Genomic DNA, 15,529 nt, shown 5'->3' on the forward strand with positions numbered 1-15,529 from the left:
CCAGTTTTAGACTCTTTTGAAGATTCTACCTTTGCATTAAATAAAATAGCCTGGCAAACTGTTAAACATGGCTGCGATTCTTCTGCATCAGTGTTTTTAATGCTTACCCCATGAAGTAGCACAGACACAAGTGATTTTAAGCTACAAGGGACGGAATTTTCCTGGCAACCCTCTGAAAAACTTCCTGAAAATTTGAAACTGTCATGGCCAAATATATCCTTTCAGATAATCTCAGAGGCTTAAGCGAGGATTGTGGCATCCTCTGAGAAATCTCTTTGTAGAACGGCATGTTTGAGAAGTCTGTGTATAGCTGTCTTGAAAACTATTAAGATATTTTTCCCGTCACTTTGCTCTTGTGCATCTGGGAAGTATTCTAAAAGTGACATCTTCAATCTAGTTTTATTTATTTCTTTGTTCACTCCCAATGTATCTAATCGACAAACATACAATGAATGCAACTCACTCAAACAGAATATCAATTTGTCATCACAAACAGAGTCTTTGATGTATTCAACGAGCTCAAAAAAGGCCTGAGATTCTTTGAATTTCTTTCGGAGATCTGTCATGCATTTCAGGAGGTATTTCGCCTGAGCAGCCATTAGATCAGCTCCTGATATCCCGGGTGATAATATTGAATCCTGGAGCTCGGTTATCATGCAGCAGAGGTTCCCATTCGTAGCGAACATGGCAACTTCGTGGAATATAAACACAATATACAGTGCTCTTTATTATGACATGTCAACCTACGAGTTTTCAATGGACGGACTTCCTCATTTCCTTGCTCTTGCTCTTGGTCTCTTTCTTTTACGAGCCAATCTTTCCTTTGCTTTATTTAGTTTTGAGGTACTAAATTGAAGATGGCATGATTTGTGCCAAGAAGCTTCTTTGTCAATCAACACGTCTATGTCTAATGGCAAACTGAGATTCATAGGCAAAGCATCTAATGCCGAAAACTCTGAAGCATTTTGCAAGAATGAGCTATAAACAGACCTGATATCTAGGGTAGTCCCATGGGATCTTAATGGGCACCTAAGTAATGTTCTTCATCTGTGGCTTTCTGACATATAATACAACGACTCCAACAGAACGACATTATCTGCCTGAAATCAAAGACAACCATCAAGATCATTTGATCAGTACTTTTAGCCAAAAAAGAAAAAGTAATATCAGAAAACTTGTTTAAACTGAACCAAAATTTTCAAGGAAGATTATTTTGTGTAAAATTTCTCAATATTTGATCCAAACCTTGATCAAAACTTACAGGAATTGAAGATGTGTCAGGGTGCTGCCATCTCGAAACAGCAATTGGACGTCAGGGACTGGGTACTAGTAAATTTTAGTAATTCCTTAAAATGAGTTTATAAAAATTGTAAGAGGCATTTGCCGACACAAATGAAATGCTTTGTAGTAAAAGACACTTATTACTAAGACAAAAACGTAGGCTGATTGAGAATTCAGGCTCAAGAGAGTATTGCTAAATAAAAGGATCACAGGGAGGCCAACTTGTAATTTTTCGGAAACTTGAATCCTCTCTCTTTTGCTTTAAAGGAGCTTTTGCGAAGGGCACCTCTTCGAATATTGTTAGTGCCCCTATAAGCTACAACTGTGCCAACTTTTGTGCTTTTGTCAGTTCTGTCATGATCAAATGCTTAAGAGACCTGACTAAAGCAAGTAAACAAGGTTCCATATCTCTTCATGACAGCTCTTCCTTGCTGGACATGCCAAGGGCCGAAGAAGTCGAACCCACAATAGGTAAAGGGTGGTGCTGGCTCTATGCAGGACTTTGGTAAATCTGCCATCTTCTGTTCTCCTTGACTTCCACGAAGGTGACATGTTACACATTTAGAAATAAACTGCCTGACCATTGCATTTCGGCTGACAATCCAATAGTCACTCACACGAAGCTCATTCAAAGTCATCCCTCTTCCGCCATGATGTGTTCTTTTGTGCACAGGACTGATGATCAATAAAGTGATGTGGCTTGACTTTGGTAGGATGATAGAGTTCTTCAGAGTGACTGACAGGTTAGCTCTCCATATTCTTCCACCAACTCTCATGATACCATCACTGTCTAGAACTGGATCTAATGAGCGGAGAGAACTTGCCTGCCTTGACAGAGCTTTCTTTTCTATGTATAATTCACGGCTACCGTACTTGGTATTCACTTGAATGATGTGAAGACTTCTTATTTCTGATGGGAACATGTCACTTTGCACTTGCTTTAAGATCTCCACTTCTGCTTCTTCTAAATCGGCAACACTGAGTCCTGGGCTTGTGGATTTACCATTGCTTAGCCTTTTTCCAGATACTCCATTGCTGGGTGCCCTCTTCTCTGTCAGAACTTTACTTCTAAGCTTCTCCTTGTACTTCAGACAAAGTGCTACAGCCACCTTTGCTTTATGCCGACTGGAAAATTGCTGGTCTCTTGAGAATATCACTGCTCTCTTCCACCATGCCAGTGTTAAAGTTGACATTTGTGATTTCCAAAGAATCTGCATCCACTTGTTCTTCATATTTTTCTTCCTTCAGCCAGCTCCCTACGGGTTCTTTCAGGAAATCAGGACCCTTGATCCATTCTGATTTCTCCACAAAGTCCTTTGGTGACATGCCTCTTGACCCTCCATCAGTCTCCACATAGTGTCTTTGTGAAGGGGTGGTCTGCTTTTGAATAAGCTGAACACTGTTGGCTACGTAGGTATGAAAACGATTTAATTCATTACTTATAAAGCCTAAAACAACTTTGCTGTTCCTGTCTGTCCAGTAGTGGCAGCCAATTCCAATCTCAGGATACTGACTATCTTCTTCAGTGTTACACGGGCCTTTCCCCATGACAAATGGCACATGTACTTTCCCGCTTTTGTCCTCGAGTCTCAAATATCAGCACTGTCCATACCCACATGTTGAAGCATGGGACATACAGTGGAGCTGTGCCAACACAATCTTTCCAAATTCTGCAGGTTTGAAACTTCTTGGCACCTTTAAACTTTCAAGTAAGCAAGGTTTGTTCCGCCATTTTTCCCATCTGCTTCTGCTTGCATCGTCAACTGGTTCATCCCAGTTGTTAGAGTGACAGATATCTTGTAATATATTCTTTCCAACAAATACTACCGAAACGATGAAACCTAAGGATCATAGATAGAACCAATCATCAAAAGGATGCCTCTATGTGTCCAAGGCTTATCCTTAAGTTCAATCCTGAAGTTGAACATATCTGACTCGATGCACCAAATGACTCCTAGTGCTCTCTCTATGGCTAACTTATCTTGGCCAAGTGTGAGGTTCTTCACATTTTCCGCTCTGTGCTCATCAGGAATCGAGTTAATGATGCATTCCATGTTGCCCACAAACTTAGTCAAGTTAAATCCTCTAATTAAATTGCTAATTCAATGGTTTTGTCTTCGGTGCTTGCAGATTTTAGAACATCATCCACATAGAAGTTCCTTCTAAGGATGTTGGCTACCTCAGCTCCATAGTTGTCTTCCTTGTCATCTGCTGTATGCTGAAGTGCGTAGTTGACGCATGCAGGTGATGATACTGCAAGGAACAGTTGCTCTCATACAATACTCTTCAGCTTTCTGCTCTAGGTCTTCATTGGGCCACCACAAAAATCTGAGGAAAGTTTGATCTTCCTTTCTAACTCTCACTTGAAAGAACATTTTCTCAATGTCCGCCATAAAGGCGTACTTCTCCTGGCAGAATCTGCTAAGGATGCCGAGCAGGTTACTAGTAAGATCTGGACCCTGAAGAGGTTTGTCATTCCAGGAGTGTCCTTCAAATGTGCCTGAACAATTAAACACTATTCCTACTTTTGACTTTTGTGGGTGACAGATCTCATGGTGAGGTAGGTACCAGGTACTTCCAACTTCATCTTTGAACTCATCCACCTTGCGAGCATATCATTTGGAGATGATGTCAGACATAAAACTGCAGTAATCGGCATAGTATCTGTCATTCGCCTTCAAACGCTTTTTTAGGCCAGTTAGACACCTCTCTGCTTGTGCATAGTTGTTAGGGAGCTGAATGTTCTGAGGCTTAAATGGGAGGGGCATCTCATAATGCAGGTCTTCAAGATGAACAATACCACTCTCCCCCGTCTCACATGACATCACTGTCCCCTTTTCTTGCTCAGAGAAGTCCATCTCGAACATGTCTGACTGCCCGTGGGGTTATCTGCTCCTTCACTATTCTCTGGGAGACTACATATCCTCACGCAGTCATTAGAGTGTCCTCTTGACCAACTTGAATTCTGTTGCATGTAATCTTGCCACTCTGCTGCGAAGTTTTGAGGGGGCCATTGATGTACCATCCTAGGAGCGAGTGAACTGCATATGGGTCCAACTCTTCAACATAAACAACTTCTCTTGGACATAGGGCACTTGGGTAATTCAATCCAATAAGCAGACCCACTTCAATGTTCTTCAAATGAGTCATCTTTTACAGATTACATCAGGTCGGGGTATTTCATTGCGGTCTGCTGGAATGACATGTCGCGTACATGTTCTGGGTAAGTCCAACATCATGTCCTCTTCTTTCATGTTGGCTGCCACCAATCCTTCAGTGGCCTTTGTGGTAACACTGCGTGTTCCGTGAATCATATTAAGGATAAGGTCAGTGTCACTTCCCTCAATGCCAAGCACCTTCGTCGACTTCTCACTCACAAATGTCCCACCACTGGTGTTGTCTAGCAGTTCATGAACATTTATCTTCTTTGCTGGATCACTCTTGTGAAACAAGTAAACTGGAAAAATACCCATGTTGACTGACACATCTCCAGCTTCGGAGATGTTACAGATGGCAGTGCAGTTGCTGCTAACACAAGGTTCAGCTCCAGATTGATTATCACTGTCATTGCTGGTCTTCTTCACCCAATCATTGTCGTGTAGTGATGTGGGGTGTTGCCTCTTGCAAGTATTGCATGTCTGTCGCTCCTTACAGTTTTTGGCAATGTGTTGACCACTAAAGCAACCAAAGCACAGTTTCTTCTCCACTACAAACTCTCGTCGTTCATTTACAGTTTTCTTTAAAAACTGTTCACAATCATTTAGGTTGTAGGGCCTTTTGCATAAAGAACATGACTCGGAATGCTTGTTTCTACTTTCCTGCTTTAATCCTGTGTCAAGGCTTGTTCCTTTCCTCTGCTGTGTGACCCTCTTCTGAATTTGAAGTGAGTGCCGTTGTCTTTCTCATCATGATGAGGTTTGCTAACATTTCCTTTTGAGAATACAGGATCTGTGGCAAGCTTGGCTTCTTGGCGGACAAATTGTGAAAACTCCTCAAAGTCAGCTATCCTTCCTTTGCACTCTTGGTCATATTGTTCCTTTCAGTCATTTGCTTCGTAGATGCCTGGGTAACTTTTCCCAAAGCTGTAGCAGTACATGAGCTGTGTTTAAATCATCCATGTGAGACATGCCTTCCATAGCAGACTTTGCTTGGTCCAGAGCAATGGAGAAATTTTGGAGAGCTGAGCCATCGTTTGCTCTGATTGGTGGCCACAAAGACAGTTTGGTGATGTGGCCATTTGCAATCTTGAATGGATCTCCAAACTGTCTCTTTAGCAGTCCCTTGGCTTCTTTGTAGGATCCTTCTGATTTTCCCTGAAGACAACCATTGATAACTTCTTTAGCTTTACCTGAAGTATACTGACCCAGAAAATACAGCCTTTCACAGGAGTCTTCAACCTTTGATTCAATCAAAGACTCAAAGGCAGTCATAGATGCAGGAAATTCCATAGCATCACCATAGAACACTGGAGGCTCGCTTGTTTCGCGAACTTAGCCCCGTTCACTAGGGTTAGTCACTCGGTAATCTAACTAGGCCCCAATCAATAAAGTCGTTTGGGTTTTAACACACGTTTTAATCTCTTCTCTTAGCTTTCACTGTTACAACGGGCGTGTAATAGCTACTCTGAATGCACGAAATAAATGTTTCTCTTTATACTGTTTCATTAGACAATGTGATTGGTCGTTGCTAGGTGATAATCACAAAAACAGGTTGATCAAAGTCTGTCACTAAATGTCCATTGTCTCTTGACATGATGTCTAGACTTACAATAAAAACCACAAAGAAACACGCACGAAACACGAAGTCTCCCACACACTCCCCCAATGCAGCATTGCATGCGAGGGTGCATTTACTTTGGAGACTGAAACAAAACTACTAGGCGATTTCAAGCTAAATGAAACATTCTACAACGATCACTCGATTTAAGTTCATCATCGTTCGATTTCTTCATTAGTGGTAATCTCTGATTCTTGCAGTTGCCGCGGCCACAGCGGCTCTTGTTGGTCTGAATGTTTTCGCGTCAGGGTTCAATTGCTGTCTAGCTCCTACTGAAAGTTCACACTGCAACTCTAGGGGGTAGAGGTGTTGAACAGGATGCTCTATCACTCCTTTGCTGGTTTTCAGCTGAACTCCACGAGTATGGCCGTCACGTCCTGGATAGATCTGCTGGACGAAAGCGAGTGGCCACTTCCCTCGATTCTTGTTATCAGATCGTACTAACACTATGTCTCCAACTCTGACTCTGTAGTTAGCTGTCTTGTGGACAAGGTTGTGACGCTCTCTCAAGGCTGTCAGATATTCACGTTGCCATCTATTCCACATTTGATCTTTGCAAGTCTGCAAAAATCTGGCTCGTTTTTGCAAATTTGTATCCTCGATTCTCCAGGTCTGCAGTTCGGGAAGCTGATTGGTTCGCTGGAACATAAAGCTGGCTGGTGTCAGGATGGGTAATTCTACGTCGTCTTCAACGTAACCGAGTGGACGACAATTAACCTGCGTTTCCACGTCTAGGAGTACTTCGGTCAATTCATTCCAGGAAAGGGTGGCTTTCCCGATGACCTTGTGCATTGCTTTCTTTACTACTCCAATTAGGCGTTCAAATTGGCCACCCCACCAAGGGGCGCGGCTCAGATTGAATTTCCACCTTACGTCATGGGACTCGAGGAAACCTTGTAATTGCTCGTCCCTTCTAACCTGCTGTAACCACTTGGCTGCCTTGCCAAACGTGCTACCATTATCAGAGTAAATGACAGTTGGACGTCCTCGTCTAGCTATCAGGCGTTTGAGGCACGGAATAAACGTACTAGTCGCTAAGTTGGGAACTAGTTCTAGGTGTACTGCTCTCGATAGGCTGCACGAGAATATCACCAAGTATGCTTTTCCCTCGCGTTTGTGGGTCAGTTTGTACAATATTGGTCCTGCGAAATCAGTCCCAATGACCTCAAAGGCTGCTCCGCCATGGGTTACGGTACGGTCTGTGGGTAGCGGTCCAGGGGCTGGAACTGTTACGGGTGAGACTCTGAAACGTTTACAGCCCCAGCACGCAAATCGTACAGCCTTTACTAGCTGTCTTAGGGTCGGGATCCAGTATTCTTCACGAATCGCTGCCATCGTGAGGGACACACCTCCATGTAAAGTCTCTGCGTGAATCCGCTGTACAAGCTTTCTGGTGAATAGGCTGTCAGCTGGTAGATAAACTGGGTAATGTCCCTGGATTCTGCCATGGCATTCAAGCACTTTGTCGGCATTTGGAATGAGGTTGAGTTCACGTCTCGTTTGTTCAAAGTGAGACTTCTGCGCTTCTTGGGACTGGACTCTTCTTATCCACCAATTCTTTGTTTCTTGTATGTCTTCGCTAGTTAGCGGTCCCTTGCACGCTCTATTGGTGGTGAAGCGGCGCACCCAGGCTTGGATGCGCAGAGTTCGACGTAGATCATAGCGCTCGAGGAGTTCATTGAATACATTTCGTTCTTGTTTAGGTTTTCCATTTGCCATACTGAGTACTTCTCTAATAACTTTCGCCTCTTCTTCGGAAGCTTGGGTTTTCACTGTAACTGGATTCTCTGGCCAACCGTTAGGATCCCGCAGCCACGTTGGGCCATTCCACCAGAGCTCTGCGTTAGTCACCTGGCCTCCTCGACTCGCTAGGTCTGCTGGGTTTTCAACAGTGGGTACGTACCTCCACTGGATCTGTGGATGTTGTCTAATTTTCTGCACGCGGTTGGCGACGAACTGTCGGTACTGGCCATTTCCTATAATCCAGTGAAGGGCGACGGTGCTGTCCAGCCAAGCGTAAACCGTCGGCTCAGGTAGATCCTTCAGTGCGTTTTGGATGTTGACAACTAAATTGGTAGCCATGTGCGCGCTGACTAACTCTAACCTTGGGATGGTAAGTTCTCTCTTGGCTAATCTTGCTTTTGCCGCACCAGGGTTTGAGTGATTCCGTCTTCTTGGCGTACGACTGAATAAACCGCTGCTCCGACCCCGTACGCTAACGCATCTCCAAACGCATGCAACTCAACCGAGATAACTGGTTGCTAGTAAGGTACTAATGGTCTTCTTGTGGTTACTTCCGCCAGAAGTGATTGCTCCCATTTCTGCCAGCGTGTTCGAAGGTTTTCCGGGATGTCTGCGTCCCATGGTACTTTGCAGTCGCACACTTCTCGATAGATTTGCTTCCCTTGTAGTGTAGTAGGGGATGCCAGACCGAGAGGGTCGTAGACTTTCGCTAGTTTCGCTAAGACTTCACGTTTTGTCGGTGCGCCACTTGTACTTGGGAACTGCACGGCGATGGTGTCTTGGAACTTGTCCCACTTTATGCCCAATAGTTTGGACTCACTTGTCTTGACTAGTAATTGTTGTTTGGCATAGGTCTGATCTTCGCTTGATGCAGGTTGGGCGCTGTCTTCTCTCAATGCAGACTGGGGGTTATCTTCTAGCTGTGGATGATTTGAGTGCCATTTGTGCAACTCAAATGTAGCGTCACCCATAATCTCTTGCACTATCTTCTTTCGTGTTTGTGCTTGCTGCACGTCTTGACCGCCTGTCAACAGGTCGTCTACATAGAAACTTCGGCATAGTCGCTCCGCTTCTTCCGGGTACTTTTCAGCCCAGGTATCAAGTTGGCATTCAAGAACCCCGCCTAATAGAAATGGTGATGGCGCAAGACCAAACAGAACTCTCGTGAACCGATATGTCTGTACATCTGAATTCAGATCAGTTTGCCAGTGGAAACGAAGGGCATCTCGTTCACTCTCGTGAATTCGGATTTGTAAGAAAGCTTTCTTAATATCCCCCGCTAAAACTACTGGGTAGGCTCTCTGCTGAATAAGTACGTCCCATAGTTTGTTCTGTAGTGCTGGTCCTGGGTACAGGCAATCATTTAGTGATGGTGCATCAGGTGTCGCTCGGGCTGAGGCGTCATAGATGATGCGCATTTTTGTAGTTTCGGCGGACTTGCGTATCACGCTCTTGTGCGGGATGTAGAATTCTTTCAGCGGCTGTGACACAGGGGGGGCGTTCTCGATAATATCTTCTGACAGTTGTTCTTGGATTATCGCGTCGTACTGCTCCGTTAGTCCCTCTCGCTGAAGTTTTCTGCTTAGGTTCTTTAGTCGTTTCAAGCTACCTTCCTTGTTCGACGGCAGTTCTGGGTGGTTAGCTTTCCACGGGAGAGTGGTCTCATACCAGCCCTCTGGCGAGCGTATCAATCGTTCCTTAAACTCGTCAAACACCATTGACTGATCATGGTCTGCCATGTCACGCAATCCCAAGACGTCTAATCTGCACAGATCTTCGTAGTTACTTTGACTTGTTTGGGTGAAAAGCATAATGTTTTTGTCGAATTCTTTCCCTGGGGACATTAGGAACCATCCAAACTTGGTCAGTTCTGCGATCGGGTCGTTGTCTTGTCCGATTCTGGGCCTGGTTTCCGTTTTAATCCTGGCGTATTCTCCGCTGCCAAGTATCACGTGGACCGGAAGATATGCTTTCGTATCATTGTCGTTGACATTTACGCCTTTCAGATGTGAGTACTTCTCAATTAGCGCGCGATAATTAGGGTTGTCAATGGACAACAGTTCTGTCTTGTTTACTTTGGTTGCTTTGACTGACAGCGAAAATTGATGGTCGACAGATTAATTCTAGATCGTAAGTTTCGAGTCTGGCAGCTTTTGAGGACATTAGCATATCGATTGTTTTTGTCTGGACATCAGTGGGCTTTATGCGAAGTAGTTCGATCAGTTTTGCGGAAACGTATGAGCTCCCGGCTCCAGAATCGATGAGCGCTCGACACTTAATGCCATTGACTTCTATCACGATGACAGGGAATAAACCTTCTCCAATTTGGTTTGTAGTCAAGGCGACTCCTCTCGCAGGCGTTGGCTGGTTAATAGATTCCTGGGCGGGCATATTACAAATGGACGTGTGGTGACGCTTGTGGCAGTGTTGATAGGCAGAACTGCTTTTACAATAGATGGCGTGATGGTTTCCTGTGGTGCAGTTAAAGCATAGACGCTTGTTAAGGAGAATTTGTCTGCGATCAGTGACACTTGTTATTTTTGTACATTCTGCTGCCGTGATCTTCACCGCAGTAAACGCAAGGCCAACAGCGAGGCTTCAAATGGGCGTCGCGACGTGCATGGTAAATTCTTGATGGGCGTAAGTTCCGTTTTGCTGTTTGCTGTTCTTGTTCACGTTCGCGTTGGCTTGTATCCACCGGATTTCTTCTTATCCACAGACGAATAGCCTCGGACAGTTGTGTGAAGTCCCATTTCTCCCATTCCGGGTCGTTGCAGACCAGATCTCCGCGAATTGCTGGCAACTTGTCTAGAGTCATCGAAACCATCCCATTGACTTGCGCAAGTTTGTTCATTGTCTGCAATGCCTGCACGCAATACGTTAGCTTTTCGCCAAATTCCCAGATTTTCTTCGGATTTCCATTGGGCAGTGTAGGCAGATCTAAAATTTCCTTCGTATAGGCCTTGACTATCTCAGACTCCTTCCCGAACTTCTCCAGCAGGATACTCTTTGCCCTATTGTATCCTTTGGGTGTGAAAGGGAGTGCTTCGACTGTGCGCTTCGCCTTAGTGTCCAAGAGTTCTCTTAAATACGAAAACTTGGTTATCGCTGCCACACTTGTTGTGTCGATCGTTTCTAAGAATTGCCCCCAAAATCGTGGCCAGTCCATGAAGCTACCGTCAAATTTAGTAATAACAAGCTTCGGTAACTTTGCTTGCATGTCGCTGGCCGTCGCAGCTTGTTGGGGGTGTGGCGCAGTTTGGATTTCTGCCTGCATCTCTACCTTCATTTTGTGGAACTTAAGCTGTTCTTCCTGGACAAGCGCTTGTGCTTCTCTTTTTCAGTCTTCGATCCATTTGAGCACTTTCTCTACTTCGAGGTCTGCCTTCTCTAACTGCGCATCAATCTCGGCGTTCCATGTCTCGATTTCGGTCATCTCTGCTTTGGCTTCGATCTTCTTCGCTTCCACTTCCAGTCGCATACGATTTATTTCGGCAGTGATGGACCTTAAAGTCGAAAGCTGCCTCTCGATAGACTGCCTTTCCTGCTTCAATGACGGCGTTTGTCTTCCCGATAGTCATTTTGAGCTGCGTGAGCTTGATGTCCAGCGCTTTCTCAGTCGCTTCCATTTCTTCTTTAGACGTTCGAACAGAAAATCAGGACTAAAAAATACTCACAAAGTTGTCCTTATCCTTCCTTGGTATGTCGCGTTGCCGGAGGTGCCACGTTTCGCGAACTTAGCCCCGTTCACTAGGGTTAGTCACTCGGTAATCTAACTAGGCCCCAATCAATAAAGTCGTTTGGGTTTTAACACACGTTTTAATCTCTTCTCTTAGCTTTCACTGTTACAATGGGCGTGTAATAGCTACTCTGAATGCACGAAATAAATGTTTCTCTTTATACTGTTTCATTAGACAATGTGATTGGTCGTTGCTAGGTGATAATCAGAAAAACGGGTTGATCAAAGTCTGTCACTAAATGTCCATTGTCTCTTGACATGATGTCTAGACTTACAATAAAAACCACAAAGAAACACGCACGAAACACGAAGTCTCCGACACTTGGTGGTAGAAGGCTCCTTGCTTGCTGGGAAATCATAATATGAGACAATTCTGCCTGCTTTCTTTGAATGTCCACAATATCTTGAAAGGTATTGTCCTGGACTGCCAAGGGGTTAACAGACAAATTTGTTGATCAACCAGGAGGACTTAAAACATGTTGCAGTGTTTGTGGGTTCCCGGGTGATTGATCTCTGAAAGGATACACAGCTACAGGCCTGTCTATGAAGTGGGGTTGAGGTAATGAAGTACGTGTACTTGTGGGGCTATCAGAGGGGTTTGCTCTATACCCAGAAGTCACCGTGTCTGTATGGATTCCAAAGTCGAACGCTGTATTTCCTGATATGCAAGCCGTCATTGGGCTCATGTAAATGGGAGCTGGTTGCCCCATAGTAAATCCACTAAGAGGATTTGTTTGAGAGGGTTTTTGGTGTCCTGAGACATGCCAGAAGAACTTACCGGGAGTGACTTTGAAGCAGGTTCCAAAACTGAAATGGCATTTGAAGGGCAAGAACTAGTCACCACTGCTGATGTTGTCATTGTTAGAAGTGATCCTTGTGTTGTCAGGGAAGTAATGTTTGCATCCTTTGCAGTATTAGCTGGGAGCAGACTGGACACTGGAAATAGTGGAAGACTTTTTGTTTGTAAACAGGCAGGTGTGGAAAACAATTGTTCATTGTTCATTTGTTCATAAATCTTTTCTTCTTTTGCCTTAGCTAGACTCCTCTTAAGCTCCAATTGTTCCTCAGCCATTTTCAATGCCTGCTTTTCCTTCAGAAATGCTGCTTCAACTTTTAGGGCTGCAACCCCAGTCTTGGCTTTTATCAATTGCGATTTAGGTGAAAGTGAAGACAAATTTGAATGTCCGGAGTGATTCGACATTCTTGATTGATGAGACTGGTTAGAAGCAGCAGAATTTAATTCAGCAGACTGAAGTTCTTTTGCCTTAGACAAATATTCATAGACAGAGTGCTTAAACTTAAGCACATCTCCATCATGAACTTCATACCATGAATTAGCACTGGCAATATCTGAATCATTCTCTAACACCTCGAGGAAATCCTTTGCAACTTGTAGCTCGACAAGTAAATTGTTAAGACCTTCCATTTCAACTGACACAAACTCAAAATTGTTGAAATCAGCAAGAAGAGGCTTCATCTTGTTTATCTGCCTAGTCACATGGCAAAGAGCCACAGTCCTAAGATCTTTTAATCTTTGTATTTCATACTGTTTACCTTTATCCGTTGGAATTTTCTTCCTTGTGCCTGATTCTAACTCCTCAGCACCGTTGACTGTCGATTAATCCTCCATATTCAGTGAACCTTGAACCTTAGCTGAATCATGAAGCCACATTTCTGATGCTGCATCCATTGGTGGAGTGTTAAGCGGTGAGATAGCATGAATTAATTCCATATCCATTGAAAATGAACGTGTACGCCAGGGCTCGGAAATGCCTCCTTTGTTTTCGCTCTCCACATCCATAGTTACTCTTAAAAACCGTAGATCCATTACAGTTCCATAGACAATCAAAGTGAACCATAATTATCCTTGAACATTTGACCATAAATCCCTCGACAAACCATGAAGTCGAATTAAAACTAGCTGTGAACGGCGACAAACAATGGACAAATTCACTTTAACCAGAAGGTTTAATTCACGATAGGCCATGAGAACAACTCACGGTTTTGCCATGATATTGCAAGGGTAGAATTCTCAGAAAAACACTGACAATTTGAACTAAAACTGGCCTAAAAACCAAGTAAAACTTGGCATAACTGAGGTTTTAACTCAGTGGCCTCGTGGTCACCGTTGGAAGAGGCCACCTCTACATGTGCGCAAACCTAAATATGTCTTCACGGGGAACCCAGCAGTAACAACAGATATCCAGGGCAAATTGATTTTGGTTCGAGTTAGCATGAGGTTCAAGTTAGTGACGGTTCAAGTTATCAGGAGTTGACTGTAGTTTCACTGTTTCTGGTTATTAGAGTCTACCATGAGGCCTGTGTGATTTCAAGCTGTTTCCCATTGACAATATTTAAGGCATTATATGACAACTGTACATTAGAAATCCCAGTAACCCTGCCATGGTAGAAAAATCTTGAGTCACCAGAACAATTGGCTCCAATATCAAACAACTTGTCCTGAGTTATCAAACTTCAACCCCAGCTTGGCCCTCAACAAGCTAAGTAGACTAACACCCAAGACAAGTACCATGCCCTCCTTAACCCACAACCCATGTTTTCTTGTACCAGGCAACATGCAAATTGTTGGACCCAACTGGAATGGCAAGACCACATGGTTGTCCAAACTGATAAAAGATGCAGTCACCTATATAACATTTGTACAGGCCAAGCTTATGTGGTGCAACTTGCAACAAATTTCATGCCAATGAATGAGGGCTTGCAAAAGCATATTAGCTTTGGTGCAAACTGCACAAGCAGGGCCTGGATATGTTGGCTTGCATGAGAAAAACAACTGCTGAATTGCTCAGCAACACCTGAATGAAATAACAAAGAATAAATGAGGCATCTCGTAAGCTTTTCTCTAGGAGACTGCAGTTAATTTCCATTATCACATATGGGGCAAAATTACTGAATGCTGATTGGCTGAGACAGAGGGCGTTTTTTCTTAATCACGAGGGCACTTTTGGTAATCAAGAGGGCATGATTGCTCGATGCTGTTTGGCTGAGCAGAACGCATCACCTCTGTGTTTGATCCAAACGTGGTTATTCCATCTTAATGTAAAAGAAAATTGACATGCAGCAAAGTGAAGTCTTTTGGTAGAAAAGCGAAAGGATGTTTCCATCCAAAAGTGTATTGATTCACAGCCTGAAAAATGTTTGAGTGGGGACAGCTGGTGTTGCATTAAACATAGAGTTACAGAACTTCATGGCTGCCCAACTGAAAGTTAATTTCTTTGTTTCGCTTCGGGTGGCCTTATTAGTATCACAGGTCACCTTATTGGCATAAAGAAACAGCGTAAATTTTATTGGTACATTAAGTTTTCATGGTGGAAAGGAGAGTTTTGGATTCAAGAAGTTGTTAGGGGTCATTTGGACACTTGTTTACGTCTTTTATTAATCGATGAAGTAGTTTCACACTGTTGCAAGCTTCGCCAAACAGGTGAATAAAATTAGATTGCTCAATGTTTTATTTGTAATGAAATTGCTTTGGGTGACTTTGGGTGACTGTGTTTAGCTTACTTTCATAGTAGGTTTTCCCCTTTCTACTGCTAGCCTGTTCTTTAATCACAACTGGCAAACCTGTCTATGCAACACAGGCAATTTTGTGAAAACTTTGAAAATACGCGTGAAATTAATCCTTAATTTCCCTTGGGCCCGTGGATTACTTATACAAAACAAGGCAGCAGAACACAGCAATTGAAAAATGGAAAATAACCTACCTTGAAAACTGCAGTCAAATCCAGACAAAAAGTCGGCAAAGAATCAAAAAGAAGTTTTGACCACACAATATGACTAGAGCTAGCAACGACTATGCACAACAAATGTTGCAATGGCCACCTTTACTTGAAAACAATCACACAAAATAATAGTACCCAGTCTATCTCTCAGACTACTCATGGTCGAAAATCTTTTCAGATACCTTATATGCTCCAAACAGATGATCTTTTGTTCCCTCAAAGTTTTGTCTGACAATGACATTTTTCTGGC

The 15,529-nt window shown here is 43.6% G+C and overlaps 1 protein-coding gene across 4 annotated transcripts in view; it reads left to right on the forward strand.

Annotated features, from left to right (window-relative positions):
* The window catches only part of LOC145484909 (nuclear RNA export factor 1-like), a 257,953-nt gene that overhangs the window by 186,042 nt on the left and 56,382 nt on the right, over positions 1–15,529 (forward strand). The window lies entirely within an intron of this gene.

The sequence above is a fragment of the Orbicella franksi genome, chromosome 4, assembly GCF_964199315.1.
Source record: "Orbicella franksi chromosome 4, jaOrbFran1.1, whole genome shotgun sequence".
Lineage (NCBI taxonomy): Eukaryota > Metazoa > Cnidaria > Anthozoa > Scleractinia > Merulinidae > Orbicella > Orbicella franksi.